At 40.4% G+C, this 19,456-nt stretch overlaps 1 long non-coding RNA gene across 1 annotated transcript in view; it reads left to right on the top strand.

The window, feature by feature from the left end:
* Positions 1–283: 283 nt before the first annotated feature.
* The window catches only part of LOC115192518 (uncharacterized), a 125,745-nt gene continuing 106,572 nt past the window's right edge, over positions 284–19,456 (top strand). The window contains exon 1 of the long non-coding RNA XR_003877951.1: positions 284–393. This is a non-coding gene — a long non-coding RNA (uncharacterized LOC115192518). The remainder of the gene's footprint in view (positions 394–19,456) is intronic.

The raw sequence follows: 19,456 nt of genomic DNA, 5'->3' as shown, positions 1-19,456 counted from the left end.
ATAAAAAACGTCTTGTGTTGTGGGGTAGAAAGCATTTCAAAGGCAGGGCCCGACTCAGGGTTACATGGCTGAAAACCCTGTGTGTGTGTTTGTTTGGGATAGAGTGCCAAGCCAGGTATCCACAGTCTACTATCTTCTGGGTGAAATGAAGACGAGTTCCAGGTAGTGTGACTAGCCCCGGCTCTAATGTTTCTACTTCCTGCACTCTCTAAGCGGCCCTTGTGTCATGCTCAAACTGCCACAGAAGAAATGGGAGTGGAGAACACAGAGGAATCTGCCAGGATTTCAGCATGGTTCTCTTATTCTGCTTGGTATGATGAGGAGCTTTCACTGAAGACGGAGTTCACTGGTATTTTTCCCTCCAGTCGCCAAGCAATGGAATAACTCTCGGAGGTGAGTTGTCCTCTTTCCCTGCTTCGTATGCAGCTTTATGGGCATGCTTAGTGCTGTAGCTATTTACATTGACAGACAGGCAGATTACCTTTTAAAGCTGTTGGGCTCTTTTCACTGCACAGGACAGCCATTAGACAATGAGCCATGTCCATAATATAATGTATGTTACTGAGTTGATGCCTCAAACTCAGAACAGAATATAGTTTTTTTCTGTACAAGATCTACGGGCTTCATGGAAATGTGAATTGAGTGGGGCTGTGAAGGCGAGGCGAGGCAAGGCAAGCCCCCCAAGGCATCCCAGCCTGCTGTCTCAAGGGCAAGGCAGGAAATCACTCTGCAAAGATATGACATGTCATACTTTAAAGATATCAAGAAATGTCACAAATGAAATTGTATATAAATAATGTAACATTAGCATGAATATTATAATGTCAGCGTTAGATTATTGTGGTTGTCAGATACTGTCCAGGTGTTGAACTTTCCGTTTTGTTTCCTACAGTATGGCAATGCCTTTTAACTTCGCTCAAGTGATTTTTCAAAAGGAATAACTGGATCAAATATCTTCTCAGTCATGAAATAACGTGTTATTCATATGCATATGCACACAGCATTTCTCAAGTAGTTCCACGTTTAAAGAGTTGGTGACTTTTTGAGAAACTATTTTCTCTTATCTGCAAAGTTTCTAATGTGTAGTTTCCACTTCTATATTCTCAGTTGACAAAATACAAGCGAGTAATATTCAATTGAGTTGATTTCTGAAATGTCTGAATTTGCACTAGAACAAATAACGTGGCCAAATTCAATTTGAAAATAATATTTAATCAGTCAACTCTCTGCTGCCACCCAATACTGTCGAGGGAATCTTACTGCCTTTGGGGAAAGAAGTCAGTCAGGCAGTCAGTACGCATCATTGCATTGATTGTTACTAGACTTCCTATTTAGGCTTGTGTGACGGTGAGCAGCCATGTGTAGATTATAGCAGTGATTAATGGCTATGTATTTTGTGTGTATTATGACATGATGCACGCCTATTTTCAAGCTGTCTTCTAGAATAGTTTTCTGTTCAGTTTACATATTCCTATACCGTGTGTATATTATGTGTATGCTTACTGTGTGGGTAATTTCATTTTTTTTATCTAGATATGCAGTTTTTTTTTGTATTAGCACATATTTTGTAATATTCTATATCAGTCGGTGTTCCCGTGAAGGGAGTAAATTGAGTTCTTCATACCTAGCACTATTTTCTCACGATATATATATTTTTTGAAAATATCATGGAGAAACAGTATTTTTTCGGTGCTCACTTATTTACGTGATGTAATCTTTACTGTAAAAATGATATAAAATTAATGTGGTCAGTTTGATGCTTTACAAGCAGTTACTTCCAGAAGTCTTTGTAATTAGACTGGAATACGTCATAAATAAGGTTGAGGAATAAATCTGTCTCCATTATCCTGGGTGTATGAGCTCCCCTCAGGCCCTCCAACAAGAGGAACTTAATGGCGTGGTAAAGTGGGAGGAGGAGCTGCTGCTGAGCAGGAGGAGTGGAGGGGCGGCGCTGACCACCAATTAGAGCCCATTGAGCTGGGGGCCTGTCAGTCAGAGATAATAGGGCCCCTCTTCCACCCTGGTACCCCCAGACCCTGTCATTAGGCCTACTCTGAGGCTGAGCCAGGCCTATGGTTAGCCATCTGACCCCTGGGCACTCAAAGAGAGATTCACCCACATGCTGCACTAACCAGTACAATAAATCACATGCATTGAGTGACTGAACTGCATTTGAATATGACTGCTCAGCCCGGTGGTGTTAATGGCGCATGGTGACATGCAATGGAGACCAGTCAACTCTGTGTGTACTGTGCATGTATCTGGGTAGGGTTATCACAGCTGGTATTTCTTCATTTGAATATTTTAATGGGTTAAATTTCCATGTAGGATTAACCTGAGACCACTTTGTCTTAAAAGCTTGGTGGAATAATGAATTCTTAAACACCTGCTAGTTCTGATACAGGAAATTAAAACGGTTTATGGGCAAACCCCAGCAAAGGAGACCCAAAACTTGATTTTAAAGTCAGCAACTTCATCTTGCGCCTGAGAAAGCTGCAACTAATATGGTTAAAGACCTCTCAAGAGTCTGTCTTGTCTTAATCTTCCAATGTAAATGAAGGATTTAAAAACGATATTACCAGATGTCCAGGAGACACTTGAGAATTAAGACCTCAATCTAGGTTTTCCAGCAGGCTTCAGCCACGGCTGATAGAGGCCTATGACTACTCTACTTGTCAGGATTTCCACCACAGTAAAACAGCTGCTAATGAAAACACACTGTGCTGTTGACTAGAGCCTTAGAAGACCTGCCTTAAAGTACTGTAGTAATTTCGTGGAACTGCACTGGGTTACCCATGTAAGCTATTCCCACACAGTCTAAACAAACTACTCTTAACAGCTGGAATTTTGCTATTTTATAACAATGTGAAAAAATAATCCGGTCTCATTATGAAGAGGGCAATCATCCATAGTATTGAAAAAGTTATTTTTTAAATATTCTGTTTGCAAGACCTTAGCTGCTTTTTATGGTTAGCTCTAGCTGCTTTGTCCAATGTTGCTCTGACCATTTAGTTGAACACAAGAGATCCCTTCAGTAGTCTTACAAGGTTTTCTTCTTCTTTGTCTCCTTTTCGTGGTCAATAAACATCTGAAGTGTGGTGTAAAATGTCTACCTGCAATTAGGGACCTTCCTGAAAATTGGCATCTGTCGATTGACACTTTAACATTGGGAATGGGGGTTCTAAAGCTGAGAGAATGTGTGTGCTTTTGGCATGCATCTGTGTGTGTCTGATGGCAGTTTCTGAATCATGTGTAAGCAGGATATGTGAGGGTGCTTATTCTCTCCCTCACTCTGCTCTGGCAGAGCATAACAATACAGGTGGTCAAACGAGTCCATAAACAATTCAGTGGTGCTGACTGACACTTATCTTCCACATGCAAACACTGTGCCAATGAGCTCTCTCTATTCAAACTATCTTTATTCAATTGTAGCTCTTTTGCTGGCTGTGCCATTATGATCCCAGACACAACAAACATATTTTTGGGAATGTAATGCACTGTTTTCCCCTCATCCTGCTGGGTGTCACTAGTTATCTTAAGCACAGTTTAATTGTGAGAGAACAGAGGTCACTGCTCAGCTCTATGTGGTCTTTGCATACTGTGACTGACAAACATCAGACTGTTATTTAGAGAGGAGCAGAATAGATCAAGTTAATGTGTACAAACTGACAGCTGAAAATGGGAAGGCCTCACTCATGAATAATTGACCACATTACTTTTAATTTTAACCCCCCATCGTGTTTTCCCCCTCTGAGAGGTTAAAGTTCCAATCCATTAAGAGCTGCCATACTGAGTGAAGACAGCAAGGGGAACATTTATCCAAAACGCCTGATGTCCAATAAACAGCAGTAACAGTAAATGTATTGCTCCAGTCCATAGATAATAGTGCCAATTGTCATAAATCTTAGACGCTGGTGACAGAAAACAGCACAATGAGCACAGCCATCTGTTTTAGGGAAAGGGATGAATATCTGCTCTGTCAAAATGCACTTGGATGTGTCTCAATATTGTGGACAGGCTTTCACATCGGCTGTAGGGATGTGAACTTACTTTTTGCTAACATTTATTGTTCAGACCTTTTTAGATGACTGTGGAAAGCTACATCTAGCCAGGGTTAAGTGATCTCTCTTCAACCACAGGATTGACTTTCTTGCTGAAATGAGAAAATACAAAATACCCCAAATCAGCTTTGTCATTTGGAGTGCTGAAAAGATAATAGAATCCCCTTGAAATGTACTTTTGCTAAATTATTAAATATCAACTAAAGGATAATTTTTTTCTCAGTTATGTTTTTGTTTTCTACATTGTTCTTGCAAAGAATTGGATTGTTATTCTGCAATCACACAGGTACAGTAAGAGTATCTTGTCAGTTGTCCCGATCATGTGTTTGGAAAAGTGGAGAAAAGGCATCCCACGTGTTCATGGGTAGTACTTTGTACACAAATACACTACAGTAACTAGTTAGCTAGCTATGCTACTTCAGCTGCGTTGCATGGAAAGGCAAGCTTACACAAATGTACATTTAATTTGCAGTAAATGCTTTAGTTTCCAGATTCATTAACTCCACTGTTTCCCAAGATGACAGCCTGGTTGACTGGTTTACTCAGGAGTCCCTAAAACATTAAACAACACAAATTACAATGTCATACTCGTGTCATAACACTAGCTAGCTAGCTGGCTAATGTTAGCTAGTCAGCTAACTTTCTAAATAGCAATTTTTGTAAATTAACTTTATGACAAAAAAATATGCACAACCGTTTGTCTCTACATTAACTAACATATTCCTCTCAATTGTACATTTTTCGCTTGGCTTGTTATGACGTTATAATTACTTATATTTGCTTCCACCGTAATGTTTTGTCAGCCATCTTTGCTGAAGAAAGTCACCAGGGACGGGTGGCTCACGTCAAATTCGTCATTGGAACCACTCGGTATGATTGGTCATATAAAAACCTTGGGACCCAAATGCATAATGAGTGCTCTAACTTCCCCTTGTGGGGGTCTGGAGCAATGAAGCCGTGACGCTGGGTACCTCTAAGTCCCACGGTGTAAGCTCGCAGCTTTTAAAGGAGGGACCACTGTATGTAGGCATTGCTATGGTGGGTTCCATTGAAATCCAGCCCTAGAAGTCTGTAGACACATTCAGAGTGTTGCAGGCACTAACAGATCACTGACAGTGCCTTCCATTTTCCTTGCTAACGTGCAATCGTTAGAAAATAAAATTGATGACCTACTATTAAGATTATCCTACCAACGGGACATTAAAAACTTATGTTTCACCGAGATGTGGCTGAACGAAGAAACGGACAATATAGAGCTGGTGGCATTTTCCATGCACCAGCAGAACAGAGACGCTACTTCTGGTAAGACGAGGGGTGGGGGTGTGTGTCTTTTTGTCAATAACAGCCGGGCTGTAGTGGAGCGGGTCGAGAGTTTCAAGTTCCTTGGTGTCCACATCACCAACGAACTATCATGGTCCAAACATACCAAGACAGTCGTGAAGAGGGCATGACAAAACCTTTTCCCCCTCAGGAGACTGAAAAGATTTGGCATGGGCCCCCAGATCCTCAAAAGTTTCTACAGCTACACCATCGAGAGCATCCTGACGGGTTGCATCACCGCCTGGTATGGCAACTGCTCGGCATCTGACCATAAGGCGCTACAGAGGATAATGCGAACGGCCCAGTATATCACTGGGGCCAAGCTTCCTGCATTCCAGGACCTATATAATTGGCGGTGTTAGAGGAAAACCCATAAAATTGTCAGAGACTCCAGTCACCCAAGTTATAGACTGTTTTCTCTGCTACCGCACTGCAAGCGGTACCGGAGCGCCAAGTCTAGGACCAAAAGGCTCCTCAACAGCTTCTACCCCCAAGCCATTAGACTGCTGAACAATTCATAAAAATCGCCACCGGACAATTTATATTGACACCCCCCCTCTTGTACGCTGCTGCTACTCGCTGTTTGTTTGTTACCTATGCATAGTCACTTCTCCCCCACCTACATGTACAGATTACGTCAACTAGCCTGTACCGCTGCACACTGACTCGATACCGATGCCCGCGTATATAGCCTCGTTATTGTTATTCTTGTTGTTTTTACTTTTTATTTTTACTTTTTATTTTAGCCTACTTGGTAAATATTTTCTTCTTCTTGAGCTGCACTGTTGGCTAAGGGCTTGTAAGTAAGCATTTCACAGTAAAGTCTACACTTGTTGTATACGGCGCATGTGGCAAATAAAGTTTGATTTGATTTGACAGGCTTGTTCTATTATGTTCTCTTGGGCTGAGTCCGTAGACTGTAATTTGCTGTCTCTCTCTGTCACCCTCTCAAGGCCACTCTCTTCCCAGAGCCCACTTTACACATGGCTGTGTAGCAGCACAGTAGCAGCCTCCCCCAGAGCTCGGCTGCTTTTTATCCCAATTAATGTCAAGACTTTATTAGCATGTGATGGAGGGAAAATGTCCTTCTGATGGAGGCTGGACCCTTTCCACAATTTGAGGTCAGATTGATTCCAGTGGCAGAGGAGAGATGGAAAAATGTCTCTGGAATTAGTCCTAGGATTAAGTCAATTATCAAATGAACCCCTTGCCCTGTGCAGCCATGGCTGATGCTAGATCATTGAGAAGGTGTGATGATGGAGAGAGAGTGTGTGGGTACAGGGACAGTGAGTGCGTAGTAAAGCTTTCCTTGCTCATGGCCTTCTCCAGGCCAACAAGGTCATCAGAACCAGTGCTATTTGATGCGAGTGCCCAACAGCGACAATTCTACTGATGTCCCTGAGCAGTTTATTTGCCCACAATTGTTGCATAGAAAACCTCCTCCTTCCCATATTTGCTGTGACCATCCACTAATGGCATGTCAGATATATCCATAAATCTGAGCAAGTTCTTCTTTGCCTTTTGCATTTTTGACGACATTCCAATGTACAGAACAATTACCTTTTGAAAAAAATATTAGTTATCTTGAAAAAGTAAAGATTTTGACTGTACTATTTTACAATGTCAGTTTTTCCCATGGATCCTGTCTGGTCTGATAGCAGGGCTTTCCTAGGGAACATATGTCTTTAATCAGAAGTAATTGAAGTAAGTGGGATGAGATGAGTGCTGCATATTTGTTTGGAGGCAGTGCCCCCTGCAGTAAGATTAAAGTAGAGGCATATAAGATTTCTAAAACAAAGATACAGTATAATTTACTGTTTAACAGTGATGGGTGAACCATAGAATGTATATGGGTGAACCCAAGAGTTAGCCCAATTTGTTGGAGTGACATTTGTGTGCATAAAGAAGTGAAATAACTTGTGATATCGTTAGAATTTACAGTATGTTCATTGTTATTAAATTATTCATATCAGGTTTACATGTATAAAGTTCAACCTTTCGTATGGGTTTTAATACAGGAAACCATCCACTTTCTATTTGATTTGAGTTCTCTGTGATTTCGACATGTTCGGAGAAAAGAGATATGCTTTTATTGATCCAATTAATTGATTTTCTTTATAAAAACACAAGGCATCATGCAAAATTAAGATGTCTTCATATCACCATTTCATAATTTGAAATTTGACTTACTAGAAGTAGTTGAGATAAAAATGTTCAGCAAAATTAGCAGAATGTTTACTATTGGCTAGAATGTTGGGTAGAATTTAGTAAGTATAACTGATATATTTATAATTGACCACATTTATTATGAGGAGGATAGAAATGATTTTGTTTGGTAGTTGCTCTGTATGTTCTCCTTGATAAATTGAGCATTTATTCCAATAGATGGCATCAAAACACTAGTCTACAGTACACACCAATGGTTAGTACAGCTACAGAGGGGCTGGGTAGGCATACTTTAGTCTTCTTCACAAGTCCCTCCAGTCTGAAATACAGAACAGTTCACATCAAGATGATGCATAATAAGTCTAATTCATTTCATTTCTGACATACTTTTAATTGAGTAAAATTATTTTTTCAGTCAGTATTTACAAAAATCCTAAGCAATATTATTATTCAGGTATGTAAACACCTTAATGTATCAAGTTCTACCTTTTTTATATTATCTTTTTGACACCAACACATATTTAATTGTGTACAAAAACTACAAAGAAGAGGCACTATCTAATTATATCCTCTTTAAATATCTATTTTGAAGAGACAAAAATGTTTCTTATGAACAAGCACATGGGCGGACTGGGACAAGAAATCGTCCCTAGCATTTCGAAGCACACCAGACCATTTTTTTCCCCTTGTGGCCCCCACACCGGCCATTTTTTCCCTCTTGAGACCCTCATCATTATTAGCCAAATAATTAGCGTTTTGCGCAACCACAACAACAGAAAGCAAGTTAGATAGGCCCACTGGACAGAAAAAAAAGACCAGCCCATCTGGCATTTGCCCGAAATGCCAGATGACCAGTCCTCCCATGCACTAGCATCACCCAATTGTCCTCAAAGAACTGGACACCATGAGAGAAAATATAACATGACTGGGAATACAACTTGCAGTAAATTGGCACTATGTCTTATTGAATCCCATTATTTAATTGGGCGGCAGCGTAGCCTAGTGGTTAGAGCGTTGGACTAGTAACTAAAAGGTTGCAAGTTTGAATCCCTGAGCTGACAAGGTACAAGTCTGTTGTTCTGCCCCTGAACAAGGCAGTTAACCCACTATTCCTAGGCTGTCATTGAAAATTAGAATTTGTTCTTAACTGACTTGCCTAGTTAAATAAAGGTAAAATAAATATCTCTCTGTCATTTGATTTATTGAATAAGACATTTAATTTAAGGGATAACATTGATGACCTATAAAGATATCAATATATTAAGTTATCTGAACAACATTATCCTTCATTTTCTCAAATTAAATAGGGGTTCATCTTAAGTACTGACTTTGGACCTTTTCAAACCTTTGTAATGTCTGGCTTTGTACTGGGCAGTAGCATGCTCCTTGCTACAGGCACCCTTCAACAGTCACCCCCTCCCACTATAATTAAATGATGATTTAGGACGTGTGAGAAGGCCGCTAGGACCAAGAGAAAATAGGTGCTTATTGGAACCCTGAATAAGTGGCAATTTTCATCTCTTGTCTGTATAACAAACCAGTCCTTTTACTCTGTTTCCTGACAAAGGACTAAACTCTCCTGCTGTTGGTTATCTTCTGTATTTTCCTTTATATTAGAGTTGTCTAGGTTGAATTGGCATAATGTTTCTGTAGACAAATGCAGGGCTGACTTGAATTATTAAGTAAAAAATGTCTATATTTGTTGCACTAAGAATTACAGTCATACTTACTGTATACAGGTCTATATACTATACCCCACTGTAGTATACCCTTAATTATACATATATTTGTTGAATTATTACATTTTTCAGCATATTTGTTAAAATATACTATAAAAATACTGATATTGTAGTAAAAAAATTGATGGTGGATTCTCAGATTTTTTTATTTATTATATCTACAAGACAGGGTTCCATTTGGTGCTTTTGAAATGTGTAACTTAGCTCAGTGATAATCTTCAGATGTACCGTAGAATAATGGAGACTCATTCTGCTACTCAAGGTTTTGCACTTTCTTCAGAATTAAGCTTGAAGTCTAATTTGTAACACTGAAACACAAAAGACTTACCATAATATCTCCCCAAAGGAGGGCAATTGTCTAGATGATTTGATTGAATAGAAGAAGAGAAAAAAACAGCACCAAGCTTTTTAAGTTTGAGGATGTATTGATGGAAACCTACCATTTTACGCAATTAATGTGTGGCTCCAGGAAGAGAATTGATTATAGACAAAACCGCTCCCTCTAAAAACGATGGCTTTTAATATCCACGCACCTCTCGCAAGACCATCTCTCTAATTACTAACACAAATTTATATTTGAAATCAAGACTGCACATTTTGTAGAGCCTCCGACTCCTTAAAGTGAGACTGTCACTCTTAACATGTATAAATGAATATACCTGTGTTTATAGATAATACTAGTTTCATAGATTTTGAGTATTATGACCCCCCCAAATTGATTTATTTTGAAAGCTTCAAAAGGCCCTAAAATGTTATAACATTGTTTTAGATTTTTTAAGATTTTAAAATACATTGTACATGTATTACATTTTTTATTTCTTGCTTATTGTCAAGATAGAGTGAATGTCTCAAATTGCACTGAATTCAATACCAATCCAATTCAGAGAAAATCTCTATCCTCCAGTTGAAAGTAGAATTTTTATTTCTGTACATTTTATTTTCACACACATGCAAACATATAACATCTAAATCTAACAGGGTAGAGAGAAATACATTATTTCTTACCCCATTCCAGTGCTTCAGGGTGCCCATACGGATGAGACGGCGGCTTTTCCAGAGGTGTGCCATAGACAGTGAGAGAGAACAGCAGATCTTGTGCACAACGAGTGGAGAGGCCTCAGTGTACTGCAGCCCTGCAGCCGGCTCTCAGCACACGGCTTTCTGACCAGCTATGCCTCACATTGTTACCTTTCACTAGGTTTCTGGTTCATCTGCGCACTGTAAATATGTTTTTTATTCGCATTCTTAAGTGATTGTTTGTTTGTGTTTTGATTAATATCATTTTCTCAGATAATTATTGTGATTAAGATGCAGTATGTGTGCTCAGAAACACAGTGAAGGATACCTTTTCTAATATCACAATAATTATAGCTTTGCTATATCCACTTTAAATCATTGGTGTTTATATCTACCTAGGACAAAAAAGCTCCTCTTATTTTAAGTCAAAGGTAGGATTGTATTGCACATTTTACTTGTTACCTGTTTTTGCTAATCGTTGATTGTTTATTTAATTTCAGTAATTACATTTATCCGTAGCACATGGTGCTAGGACATGTCGTACTGTATTATACTTGAAGTGCCTCGGTTGCATATTGTATTTTAAAACTGAGCTGAGCCCTTAGCATATGCTACAGGCAGAGAACAGCTCTGTTGATTCTCATCTGCACTCTTATCTGATAGCCTACATTATGGGTTTATCTGTAAACATGACTGGAGAGACACTTTTGTTGATTTGTTTTGGATTGATCCCCCTGGTCCCCCTCATCCCAGTATCCCTGGAACCCTTTCAACTTCAGGTTGAAACTTTAATCAACCAGGTTAAGATAAGGTGAGACAACTACACTCTTCTCCAGATTAACCTCCTTTGGCTGAATCTGCCTGGGTCCTCTTGTAGAGGGGTCATTCCCCCTCTTTGCCAGGCCCCCATTATTAAGGGGATCAGAAGGTTGAGCAGCCCCTCTCCCTGCTCTCCCTGCTGGAGAACTGGAGCGTCGCTGCTTGTCTATTTGCCGCTCTCTGGTTCTGACGGCAGAGGTTAAAAAAGCACTTGACTGCCGTCCCAGAGGTGCTTTCAATTTAACGAGGAGGGGGGATATCTGTTTCCTCAAATCAATCGCAGTCTTAACTGAACATCATGGACCATCTGCTTGGGGCTTACCGCCCAGCTTCCCGTCAAATCCCAATATTTGTGGAAGCTGATCCCGGGGCCCTGGAGGCCCGGAGACGAGGGGTTCCCAGAGCTCCTAAGGCACACTGCTCTGGCATGTGCCCTCAGTTGGCCCCACACTCCTTCTCCAGTTCCCTCTCCCCCACACGTTTGATTAATCACTAAATCTGTGTGGCAAATGGTGTGGACGACCATCCTTAGAGCGGGGGGGGGGGGGGAAGCAAAATGCACAGCTAATCGCTTTAGCTTTTAGTGCTCCATTGTGTTTATCAGTAATGAGACTGTGATCTCACATCTCTATTCACACCACTTGGTGTTTTTTTTACATCGTTAAGTTATTTCAACTTGTTTTGCATATTAATTCATCTGCTCCTCTCAGTCTCATCTTTGCCGTCAGCACCTTGCATCCGTTTCCCCGGGGGCCCTTGGCTCCCCAAGTAATTACATCAAACGTCACGGGGCAATCCTGTAAGCATAAATTTTAAGCATCTGTTTTTACCTCATTAAGCATGGTTTTCTCTTTTCTTCCCTATTTCATGGAGAGACAGGGACTTGAAAACAACCTGACGCTCAGATTTCAGGCTCAGGTGTCAAACCCTTCCTCACATTTTCCAGTGCTACATGCTATTAGCTGAGCCAGCCTCAGCGGAGCAGAGCTGCGTGGGCGCTTTAAGTTCAGACGGTTGCCACATCCACATCCGTCTCTGGAGTCGAAGAGATCTTTTAGGCAATTAAAAGCTGTCCTGATGCGAATGTGCCATTTAACACCCTTGACTCTCGTTTTCCTCTGCCCAAATAACCTTGAGGTTTATCAACTAGCGAAATATGTGATGGGCAGCCTGAGCACAGGCGCAGGTTGGTTGGTAACCAAGGCTATTCGACCTCCCATCTCTGTTTTGTGGCACCATATTATCTTCACCTCTGGACAATCTTCTCCCGCTGTATTGGACTGAACCCATCGGGGGAAAAAGGTTGCTGCCCCTCTGGCATTCTCATGCGTAGCAGCCACCGTAATCTGTAAACATTTGCAGGAGTGCGACATGATGGGGTGCTATAACACCCTTCACCCTTCACCACCAACACCCCCCTCAAGGATCAAATAATACAGAAGCAAATACACAGTAAGCCAAAGGCTAATAAGGTTAATTTTCATGTAAAAACCTCCATAGTCAAGCGCAGGTCCAGTCAGTGGCAGTGCGTCCCCCCCCCCCCCCCCCCCATTCGAGCCTCCCTGGGGAAACGCAGCCCAGATGGCATTTTCCTGGAAGCTGTGACCCACAAGGAGCTGGCGGCAGCCGAGTACAAGGTGCATCTTCTCAGCCTAATTAATTTACTATTATAGCACCTGTTTTAGAATAGATAGGGCTGGGAAGGGAAGCGCTCCCCAGACGCGGTGGTGGGGCTCGCCAGTAAATGGGTTTGAGCTGATTATATTAAGCTGATGCTTTGATCATCAGAAGGCGTTAAAATGGAAATATGTTTTCACTGGCTGTGGGCCTTGGAAAAGAGAGGAGCAGTCTGGGGACATGGCTGATTACTTTTGACTGTGAATTCACACAAGCCTCTAAATAAGGGCATCCAGCCTATGAAACACCTTTCTTTTAGAGGTGCCTCTCTCCTTTCTCTGCCATCCTGGGTCTCTGTCAGGCTCTGCAGTCATGAGGTTGCTGGTGCTGAAGGCCCTATTTCAGGTTTGTGTTTTTCCCAAGTGTTTGTCACATCAGTTGTGTAGGATGAAAAGCCCAGGTTTGAATATATTTTTTAAAAGATATAAAGTCTACATATACAGTATGATCATATTTGCCATAATAGGGAATGAATTTATGAAGTTTATAAACTTCGACATTGTCGGTTGGTGGAACTGTCACATGCATGATCATTGGGTTGACACTTTGCATGAGTGTGGTTCTCATTAGGTATGTAATGATCTGTTAAGACTGGTCTTATGTCACATTGATAATAACATTATGTAGGCTTTATGTCAGGTCATGTCAAGTGTTGTCCATTTGTGTTTTTCTGATCCAGTTCAATAAGTCCTTTGTTGTGTCCTGTTGTTTTGCACAGTTCATGTCCATACTCCAATAATCTCTCTCCTCAAGTATCACACTAATCCAAAATGGAGTATAACAAATATTGAGAAAATAAGCATGCTGCTTTAAGTGAAGGCTGGGAATGGGTTTGTGGGGGATGGAGGCTGGAGGCTGGGGGTTGGGTTTGTGGGGGATGGAGGTTGGGGGTTGGGTTGGGGGTGGTTGTGGGGATGAAATTAAGCATCGATGATGGAATAATAACGGGTGAAACTGGAGCCCTGCTCCAAACACTGCCAGTCTGTAAATGGATTTAGGATATGCTAATCTCGCCTTTTCTCTCACTTCATTCATTTCCACCCCAGTGCCCCTTAAGGATTAACATAATTTATCACCCATGAAATGCCAGAAAACTATTTTTGCTTGTAAAAATGCACACCAACATCAGCTCCACCGGCTGACTGACACTGGTCCGCTTAACTAGGGAGGAAGTTCTGTTACCTGTTAATTCTATGAAGGAACAACAGTCCACAATGTATCTACTACATTTTTATGTAGTGCATAGTGCTGGGGTAGCACACACCCCCTCAGCCCCCGCACTGCAGGTTCTAGGGGCCCCAACCCCCGCCCCAAGGAAAATTATATTTTGTATGTATTTATTGTCTGGGGCCCCATGGAGGTTGGGCCCACAATGTACAGGAGAAGATAGGTGGGTCTTGACAAGAGGACACAACCGAAGGCTTCAGCAAAATATATAATTGAGATCTGGGGCCTCTTGTTTGACTTGGGTGGACTCTATGTTTTCTTAAAGGCCAATTTTTTTTATATAAAATAATTTGTGGGTAACAATTGAGTACCTTACTGTAATAGTTTTCCATTAAAATGGAAAAGATTGCTTTTTAGCAAAGAGCAATTTCTTAAGCTAAAATTTTACTAGGATTGCCTGGGAGTAGTCTGAGTGGAGAGGGGAAAACTGAAAATTAGCTGTTACTGGCAGAGAGGTTTGGAACTCTCAATCTTAATGGTCTATGAAATAATTTATGTCACCAGGCAGGACAAATTCCATCCTACCAAAACAGGCAGAAATTTCAGGCGGCTTGTGAAACAGCTCTTACACTAAAAAGGCATTAATCATAATTTTCACAATTTCACAGTATTATTCCAACCTCATAGTGTGGAAATATATATACAACACATGACAATCTGATTTTTGACTGCACTGGACCTTTTAAAAATGAACATTTTCTCTCAGCACCATGGCAAAATGTATAGAAAAGCATGAGATTAGCTATAAAACTACACATTTCTCTCTGCCCCTTTCTGTTTTCCCCATGGCAAAATGTGTAGAATTGCATGAAGTTAGCTTTTTTCCACCCACCCATGAAATGCCAGAAAACCATTTTTGCTTGAAAAATGCACACCAACATCAGCTCCACCGGCTGAAAATCATACATTTTCTATCAGCCCCATGGCAAAATGTGTAGAATAGTATAAGATTAGCTATAAAACTACACATTTCTCTCAGCCTCATGGCAAAATGTTACTCGTCACTTTAAACAATGCCACTTTAAATAATGCCACTTTAATAATGTTTACATATCTTACATTACTCATATCATATGTATGTACTGTATTTTATACCATCTATTTCACCTTGCCTATGCCGCTCGGTTTTCGCTCATACATATATTTATATGTACATATTCTCATTCACCCCTTTAGATGTGTGTGTATTAGGTAGTTGTTGGGGAATTGTTAGATTACTTGTTAGATATTACTGCATGGTCGGAACTAGAAGCACAAGCATTTCGCTACACTCACATTAACATCTGCTAACCATGTGTATGTGACCAATAAAATTTGATTTGATTTGATGTGTAGAATAGCATGAAATTAGCTATAAAACTGCACATCTTTCTATTTTCCCCATGGCAAAATGTGTAGAATTGCAGGAAGTTAGCTGTTTTCCACCCACCCATGAAATGCCAGAAAACTATTTTTGCTTGTAAAAATGCTCACCAACATCAGCTCCACCGACTGACTGACACTGGTCCATTTAGCTGGAGAGGAAGTTCTGTTACCTGTGAATTCTGTGAAGGAACAACAGTTCACTTCAGCCAAACAGGGCATTCATTTTGAAAGCAGATCAACGTCAAGTCAAACTCATGTTTGCTCAGTGGTCTTTACTGCCAATGTCCAAGTTGGCACCTATTACTGTACAGTAAAAGGACAACTTAACAGAAAATGTTAGTATTGTTGTAATGAATCTGCCGAGATTATTTTGATAAAATGTTTGACCCAACATGTTAGGATATCTATATTACTTAAAATATTTGATATTTGTTCTGATTAAGTTACTCTGAAATTCAAATCAGAATTAATATTGTTGACGGATAAATTAGCAATACTGTGCTGGAGGATGCAGTCGCACAGCATATTTACTCATTACATTTGAATGGCTGACCCCTTTCTCCTTAGACACCTGAGGCTGTCTCTAACACACATAATGTAATACCATAGCTGGTGGCTATTGTGCTGGTCCATTTAGAGGGATGTATTCATGTTTGCTGAGCAACGTTTGACTATATCACTGCAGCCTCCTAATCAGGATGTGCGATGAATGCTGAAGATCCTCTTGTGTTTTCCCAGTGAGTTTGTTTGTTCTTTGCTGTTTTCATCCTATAGGGTTTCATTGACTCAAGCCTTCCTCACCATCCTTTGACAATGGTGGAGGGGATATGTTGTGTTGCATGCATACATCCAGAATGATCAATAGGTTTACATGTTTTGCTTGGCATGCTTTCTAATTTGGTTCAGAAGGAAAAAGAATTAGACTTGCTCCTGTGCACACATTATCTCCACAAGCTGAAACACCAGCATCTGTATCTTAATATTTATTTTCTCAATTTCTCCCTCTCCTCTTTTCAAGTCAGTGTGTATCGTGTGCAGCAGTGATTATAGTCTAAAGGTTTCCCCACTTACCTTGGCATGAACAATGAGTTCTCCCTGAATAGGTGGTATTCACATGGTTAGACTTTAATGGCCTTCCAAGGTGATATGTTGAGGGGGGGGGGCTAAATCTCTTCCGCGCAACCAGAGCCTGAAACACATAGAAATGATGCGCTGTCTGTGGCTGTGCCTGGATAACGAAGGCCTCCTTAGCTTAATCTGCCAATGCAGATGGTGAGAATAACCTGCATCACAGAGACAGTGCTGTGAAAAGGAATAATGAGAATAGAAAATAATATTTGCACCAAATTAAGAATTTGGCTAATGGGTTTTGGTTTGGCAAAAAGTAATTTTAGTCATTATGGGATATATAATATGCCAGTTGTATTGATTTGTTGGTAAATGCAGGGACAGAAACCATCAAAATCAATATGCATGACTATAAAATGTCAGTTTTGCAGAGTATGTGGTAATTCTATACAGTTTTTCCCAATTTCACAAATACGTTTTTGTCTTTAATTTAAACGTATTTAAACAGGGAAATCACATTGACGCCAACAGCCTCTTTTACAAGGGAGTAAATAAAATAATGTCCGATTTCAATAAAGGGACCCTGCAGCCTTCAAACTGTTAGCACTTATTTACTGACCAAACTGGCATCACCAAAACTCTTTCAGCATTTGTAGATAATTGTATAAAGACGATTAAATCCCCCCAAATCTTGACTGCTGTTCATGAGGCTCTTAATGTGCTTTGGGTAATTGAACATGTCCAGAGATGTTTTATGTACGATGTGTTTTACCACAATATCATCAGCTTGGCAGTGTTTACATACAGTAATAACAAGTTCTGTCATTCAGGGACTCCATGAATTCACAGGCAGTTTGGATTTATCATAATCTGCTTTCCCTTGGTCCACATTTGTATAGAAAACACAAGATTTCCTTTTTCTGTAATTGCCTCTCTTAATTCCATGCACCCCATCAAGCCAAGATTGGAAATATCCAGATTTTTGGGACATCTTGGGACTCAGACAGTAAAGATTTGGGGGAGCTTGAGATTTTATGTTGGGACTTGAATGGTGAAAATAACTAGTTTGAAACTGAAGCAGAGTGGGCTGCATGGACATGATAAAAAGTAAGAAATTAAACATCTTAGTTTTAACCCAGCTTGCAAAGATAGATGGAGTCTCTGCTTTTCTGGTGTAACATTGACAGCACTTAGCTTCTGTGGTAATCTCCTCCACATTGTATGAGCAGGGTGCCCTTGAGGGTTACACTAGGGATGGGGGGTGGGGGGACAGTTGGTGGGTGACATTAAATGAAAACTTACATCCTCTTCCTAGTTTTTGCTGTGTGGCCTCCCTGGCACACAAGGAGGAGAAGAGAACAGACAGCGGTGGATGAATGTTTAGTTTTTTCCAGAAATGTTCATGAATATACACCATAGTTAGCCAAATGGGTAAAGTGAGGATCATCCAATGAATACTAAAAAGCTATTTTCTTTCTCTAATGTTGTTCTGCAAAGTTGCATGGAGCACAGCTGGTAACTCTCTAAGCATTGTATATTCCCTTGAATAGTTTCAACGAGCAGAACAGTGCTGATGATGGTGAAATTTGCTTTTTTACTTTCACACTCCTGATTCTAAAAACATTTGTTGATGTGCTACACATATACTATGGAGCCAGATTTGCTGTGCCCTCCGATTTGCTGTGCCCTCCCTGACAGCCTAGAATCATCTTCAAGTGGGAAGAAAATGGTTTGATTTTCTTTCTAATTCATCTGCTATAGTGTTACGTGGGCTAGGTTCCAAGGCTTCCCAATTTTCTGTTGCCTATCTCTCTTTTACCCCACACCTGTTAGTCTCACACTGACGTGAACGTAATGAGATAAAAAACAACAACAATCCTAGAACGGACTGAAACAATCAGAGACAATTTGATGAGAAGAGGCCATCTGCTGTATGTATTATCTCTATTGAAAAAGCACATTTTTTTGGCTTCGCAAGATTTGGAGAGATTCATGAAATATGTATATTTTTCATATAATTCTTTCCAGTTTTGAAGGGTTATCTTTCCCTCAACGCGAAGGTAACATGGAGGGAGCTGTTTCAATCAAACTTAGTAAATGATTAAGTGTTTTTTTCCAGAGGAACGTCAATTGGGCGATTATGATACAAACTTTCACATTTTGGAAAGGGTTGCAGAAGGCTAACATTTCCCTTTCAATAAGATACAGATTAAAGTAGTGGATGAACGTGTAGTCCAGTTTCTGTCATTTATGGAGTAATTTGGTGTTCGTTACACACATTGTGCAAACATTCTTTCAAGCTATGTGAGAGCCCTCCACTGATGGATATGAAAGGTTTACACAACAAGTACATTTTACTATGAAACTGAAATTGAGTACAGTATACATCAACCGCTAACCATGTATCAGAAGTGTCTGTAAAATTACCTGTTTGTCTTTCAATCTGTAAAAAGGGTGATTGAAGGTGTCTGTCATAGTCTTATCAAAATAATGATAGGCTCTTAGGTGAAGTATACCTTCATCTTTGATGTGATCGCTGCAGTACCTCACATTGAGAAGATGAGTGTTGTGCTGTGAGTTGTCCGGGGGTTAGATCAGGGTTCAGGAACATTGTCACAGCTCTAATCTCCCCTGGGAAATTGGCTGACCCTGATGGCTTCTGTAACAGCTCTTCCTGCATTAAACTGGCCCTTTGTTGCCTTGATCCACTATCACACGATCTATCTTAACACCCTACACCTTCATCTAGTCAATAATTAATTTCATATCCAGGGAACCAGGGTGTTTGTGTTGAGTTGTTGTGTTTCCTCCGAGCTACATCCTCATATAATTTAGTGGTGACACTATCTCCTAAGTTTACCACCTTTAGAAAATTGGAGGCAGTGATGTGGAAGAAGTGGCTGCCTTCCATTCAGCTGTCCATCAAAGGGTCTGGTGTCTGGGGCTTTAACTTTTCATGGGAGATTCTCTGGGCTCAAAGTGGAACTGGGTTCTTTA

The sequence above is a fragment of the Salmo trutta genome, chromosome 4 (genome assembly GCF_901001165.1).
Source record: "Salmo trutta chromosome 4, fSalTru1.1, whole genome shotgun sequence".
Taxonomy (NCBI): Eukaryota; Metazoa; Chordata; class Actinopteri; order Salmoniformes; family Salmonidae; genus Salmo; species Salmo trutta.
The sequence above is the reverse complement of the archived record's forward strand: the minus strand, read 5'-3'. Positions and strand labels throughout refer to the sequence as shown.